Below are 6,000 nucleotides of genomic sequence, written 5' to 3'. Positions count from 1 at the left end.
TGGAGAATTAAGTGCTGCTGCGCAAATGGGTGCCGCATGGCGAGGGGTTCATTGGAGACCCTATTTATCAAATTGTTGTTCCCTCCAAATTTCGTGACTTGGTGTTGCGGGTCGCTCATGATGAGTCGGGACATATGGGAGTGGGGAAAACATATGACCGTGTTCTGAGACATTTTTTCTGGCCTCGGGTTAAGAAAAGTGTTGCCGGCTACATTAAAACATGTCATACCTGTCAGTTAACGGGAAAGCCAAATCAGACCATCAAAGTGGCCCCTCTGTATCCTATTCCAGCTATTTCCCAGCCGTTTGAGCATTTGATTATAGACTGTGTAGGCCCTCTGCCTTGTGCCAAGTCTGGTGCAAAGTATTTGTTGACCGTGATGTGCCAGAGCACCATATATCCTGCTGCGTATCCATTACGCACGGTTACAGCGAAGTCAGTGGTGCGTGCGCTCACTCAGTTTATGTCAATTTTCGGGATTGCAAGGACCATCCAAAGTGATCAAGGTTCTAATTTTACCTCTCATTTGTTTGCCCAAGTGTTGAAACAACTTAAGGTTAAACACAACAAAGCGTCGGCGTACCACGCGCAAAGCCAAGGAGCGCTTGAACGTTTCCATCAGACATTAAAATCATTGATGCGGGCATACTGTGTTCAGATGGAGGCAGACTGGGAGGATGGGTTACCATGGTTATTACTCGCTGCTAGAGAAGTAACGCAGGAGAGTTTAGGTTTTAGTCCAAACGAACTTGTGTTTGGTCATACAGTGAGAGGACCATTAGCGGTTCTACAAGACGATTGGAAAGAGGTTGATCCGCCTAACAATCTAATTGATTACGTCAATGGATTTAGGCACAGACTTTATTCGGCTACGGAGTTGGCAAAGGAAAGACTGGGTTCTGCACAAAAGAAAATGAAACGTTTGTATGACCGTAGAGCTGAACAGCGCGTTTTTAGTCCAGGTGATCAAGTGTTAGCTTTATTGCCTATTGTGGGATCACCGTTCCAGGCTAAATTTATGGGACCATATAATGTGGTTAAACAGCTGACGGAGCAAAATTATTTTGTTGCCACTCCAGGTCGTCGTAAGCAAAATCAGTTGTGCCATGTTAACCTTTTAAAACCCTATCTTGCCCGGGCGCCACAGAGCACAGCGTTGAGTTGCTCTCGCCCTGTGTGTGTTAGTAACGCACACGGGGTGAGAACAAAAGCGAGTAATGATGCAGTTTGTGAGGATGGTTTGCCAAATCATGACACCGTGCTGTTGTCGGGCCGACTAAAAAATTCAGAGGTATTGGCGGATCTAAATGGTGTTTTGTCTCATGTATCAGATTCACAGCGCGCAGAGTTGGTGGAGCTGATACGTGGGTACCCAAGCTTGTTTGGGGATGTTCCCTCTATTACGCATGTGATAGAACATGATATTGTGGTGACAGATCCCAAACCTATAAGACAGCGGTTTTATAGAGTAAGTCCAGAGAAGCGCAAATTTTTGGATTCTGAAATTGATTACATGCTAAAAAATGACATTGCTGAACATTCGGCATCGAGTTGGGCATCACCATGTCTACTCGTTCCAAAATCGGACGGGACGTTTCGTTTTTGTTCAGATTTCCGAAAAGTAAATAACGTTACGAAACCTGACTCCTACCCTTTACCCCGTATGGATGACTGCATTGATCAGGTCGGGGCTGCAAAGTTCATCAGTAAGTTCGATCTTTTAAAAGGGTATTGGCAGGTTCCCTTGTCAAAGCGCGCACGGGAAATAGCTGCGTTTATTGCACCGTCTGGACTGTACTCGTATTCTGTTATGCCTTTCGGGTTACGCAACGCACCGGCAACGTTTCAACGTTTAATTGCGAACGCGGAAGGAGGCGCCTCCGACCAAGTGGAGCTTACTATGTAACTCTGCCTGGGTTGTGTGTGTGCGTCTCTGTGTTCACGCTCTCATTGGCTGCATGCACCCATGTGACTCACGCTCTCATTGCCTGCCTGCCCCTGGGTGACATGACTCACATGCGTGCACTGCCTGTAAGCAGCCACCCGAGTGCGCCAGAGTGCAGGAATTTAGACAATGCTCTGACACACACACACACACACACACACACACACACACACACACACAGTCAATGTTCTCTCTCCATCACGGTGAAATAACACGGATTACAAGTCCGTAAATACACAATATTTTCGAGCTGCGTTCGCTTCCAGCGTTCGCGCGTCTTACTTGTGAATAAAGTGGTTGGTAATCTGGAAGGTTGTGCAGTGTACTTGGATGACGTGGTTATTTATTCAGACACTTGGTCTTCTCACATGGAGCGCATAGGAGCACTGTTTAGGCGCTTAGCTGAGGCGTGCCTTACTGTGAATCTGGCCAAGTGTGATTTTGCGCGTGCCACTGTGACGTACCTTGGTCGCCAGGTGGGACAGGGTGAAGTGCGTCCAGTGCGTGCAAAAGTAGAAGCAGTTGAAAAATACCCACCACCAACAACAAAAAAAGAGTTGCAAAGATATCTAGGTTTTATAGGATATTATAGAGCCTTCTGTAGAAACTTTTCAACTGTAGTGGCACCGCTGACTGACCTGCTTAAGGGTAATGTAAAGTACATCTGGTCTCCTGTTTGTCAGCTGGCTTTTGAAAGTGCCAAGAAGATCCTCTATAATGCTCCTGTTCTAGCTGCTCCACACATGGAAAGGCCTTTTAAACTGCAGGTTGATGCCAGTCATGTGGGTGCAGGTGGAGTTTTGATACAGGAAGATGAATTGGGCATTGAAAAACCTGTGTTTTTTTTCAAATAAATATAACAGGTATCAGTTGAACTATTCAGTGATAGAAAAGGAAGCTTTGGCTTTGATATGGTCTTTGCAGCACTTTGAGGTTTATGTGGGTTCTGGACCTGTGGTGGTGTACACAGACCATAACCCATTAACCTTTTTGCATTCACTGCACAGTCCAAATCAGAGGCTGATTAGGTGGTCCTTATTTCTGCAGTGCTACACATTAGATATACGCCATGTAAAAGGAAAAGATAATGTGGTTGCGGACGCTTTGTCTAGAGCCCCATGTAACTAATTCTGTGTTCATTATCTGTTTTGCATAATGCCTTAACTTTTCTCTTAAAGGCTCCAAGGTACCAGTTGCTGAGGGGGGTGGGGCAGAATATAGATGTGAACTGGGGGGGTTAGTTTCGAAGGGGGTTAATTTTTTGTAAATATTTGCACATTTGTAAGTTGATTTAGTTATAGCACAAAGTTTGGGCCAGGGTTCCCTGTGGGACCCTGTTTTGAAGGGGGGGGGGTGTGACGGCCCCCTGGGCCTTTGCTATAGGGTATGTGTGTGTGTGTGTGTGTTCCTTTAACATTCCATTGCAGTGCTGGGTTGGAGGGTGGAGGCTGAGATGATCAGTGGAAGGGGAGACACCTGGCCAATTGTCTCCTCACTCTATAAAAGCCCCACTCTACAACAGTGCTCTCTCTTCAGTCATCCCCAGGTCACAGGCGTGTGGCCACCCAGGAGAGCATTTGTGTTTGAGTTCTTTATGTTGAATTATTAGATTCAGTTCCAGTGGCAGCATGTTTCCCTGCCCTTATGATTTGGAAACTTGATTTATTACTGATTTACAATTATTTCACTAGTTAGTAAATAAACTTAATATTTACTTATGTATTCCTCCGTGTCGTCTCCCCTTTTTTGTTATAGTCTCTGAGCCAGACTGTAACAAGTCCATAGGCCAGACCAGAAGTCAGGGACAAAATCTCTTTGGCACCATTTTGTTTGTAGGGTCCATATTTCATTTCATTTTATTTTGTTTCGCATATGGTAGTGTATTACAGTTCACACAATTCGTAATTTCAATAATTCATTAAATCACATACACCCAAGAGCGAAAAGGAGCAGGAAGAAGAATAAATTCTTATTAATACCTGCCCCCCTATCCAATTAAAAATATATCCTTGATGATCGGCGCATACAACCAGTACTTGCACTAACATGCAAGTTTAAACATAAACAAAAACGAGCAACAAAACAAGCAACAAATGAACAAACATAATAAGTACTTTGAAACATGATAGCCTTTTAAAATTAGTAGCTTTTTTTTTTACTTAATTTTTATCCCGCGATTTTTGTAACCCGGTGCCAATTTCCTAAGTGATCCTGGGCACTACACCAGCCCTACACCAGTATTACACCTGTCACCCCACAGTAGGGAGGCCAGGGCCGAGCTCATGCTTCCTTCAGGCATGAGAGCCAACTGACCTTGTCACCTGACAGGGGGGAGTTTCCCTGGTTGGACGTAGCGCGTGGAAGGAACACGTTATTCCAACCAGTTCCCTTCCCCTCCATCAGGCGCCCCGGCTGTCATGGGGGAGGCGGTATAGTGACCAGGATTACTACATGTTTTTGTGAGGGTATTAACTACCCTAGGAGACACGGGGAGAACATGCAAACTCCACACAGAGTAGGCCCTTTCGCCAACCCCACCTAGGGTATGGGCGCTGATGACACGGAGGAGAAGACACGCCCCCAGTGCCCACAGCGTCCCCGGCGGGAATCGAACCCAGGACCTTCTAGCTGTGAGGCGACAGCGCTACCGACTGCGCCACCGTGCCCCTGCAAATCAGTAGCTTTAATACTTTTTTAAGACATTCATTTTTTTTTGCCATTATCTGCACAGTAGTCCTGTACCTGGCCTATGGACACGTTTGCAATTTTGGTGTAGGAGAATTTCTCACTTGAACTGTTTCAATGGGTAGGCTACCTAGACATAAAAAATCACAGAGGTGCTCATCCGCCACGAATGGCGCAATGGCCCAATCAAATTTGATTTGTTTCTGAGTGTATACACATGCAATACCTCCTTGTTGACTAATTGTAGGGTGGGGAATTCATTTCTGATATTGTTATGACCACTTCATGTTGACCTTGAAAGGTCATGGTAGAGGTCATTTTTCTATTCCGAAGACCTTGGCCATAACTTAGCCATTGTTAGGACTCAAAACAGGTGCAATAAGACTAATTCTGACATTTATAATTCCTTTATGATATTGATTTTGACCATTAAGCAGCATCTTGTCATTGAAATATCAAAGTCAATGTCATTTTTCAATAACTCAATTACTCAATAATTTTGTTATTTCATTGTATTGTCTTTCAATAATGATTTGTTTTATTTATAACAAAAGACATACACATGAGATATATAACAATTAAAATATCTCCCTTTAACTTGTATTTTAATTGGGTGTTGAAATGAGCAAGAAAACAGAAAAGACACTAGTATTGAGCCCTGGGGGACTTCGGTCAACCATATGGGGTTTAAGTGGTTTATAAGTATACTGAGCTGCTTACAATAACACTCAAACTAATACTGGAAGCAAGGACGCAGAGAGCATTTTAGAACCGAAGGGGACGTGCATGTGTTCCGTGCGTGTGCGTGCGTTTTTTACCGGTTTTGTTACTTTTTGGGGTGTTTTCGTTACATTACTTTGGTTAATTCGGTTAATTCGATACAAAAAAATTACTCCATGAAGTGTAGATGTCGGAGGTTTCTTCTTTTTTTTTTTTTTCATCCCAAAAGTGGGGGGATATCCCTTCCCCCAATGAAACTGAGTATGTCCGAACTCCACCGCCCCCCTCCCCCCCACCCCCCCCCCCCCTCCTCTCCCTCTCCGCGTCCCTGACTGGAAGTAATAAAAACTAAACTAAGACTACTGATTACTTACTTAGTTATACCGCTCCTTTTCATGGAGCATAGGCCGTTGACTACAGTCCACCAGAGTCCTCTATCCTATTCCTGGGCCTTCTTTTCCAGCTGTTTCCATGTCAGTCCACACTGCTTGATGTCAGTCTCAAGGTCCCTGTCCCTGCTTTGGCCTTCCCCTCTTTCTTTTGCCTTGTGGGTTCCATCTAAGGGCTTGTCTCGTGATGCTGGTATTGGCCAATCCATCCCCATGCACCTTCTTCTCTTCATCTCCTCTTCCACTGGTGGTAGGCCCGC

The sequence above is a fragment of the Gymnoscopelus braueri genome (genome assembly GCF_963280865.1).
Source record: "Gymnoscopelus braueri genome assembly, chromosome: 17".
NCBI lineage: Eukaryota > Metazoa > Chordata > Actinopteri > Myctophiformes > Myctophidae > Gymnoscopelus > Gymnoscopelus braueri.
The sequence above is the reverse complement of the archived record's forward strand: the minus strand, read 5'-3'. Positions refer to the sequence as shown.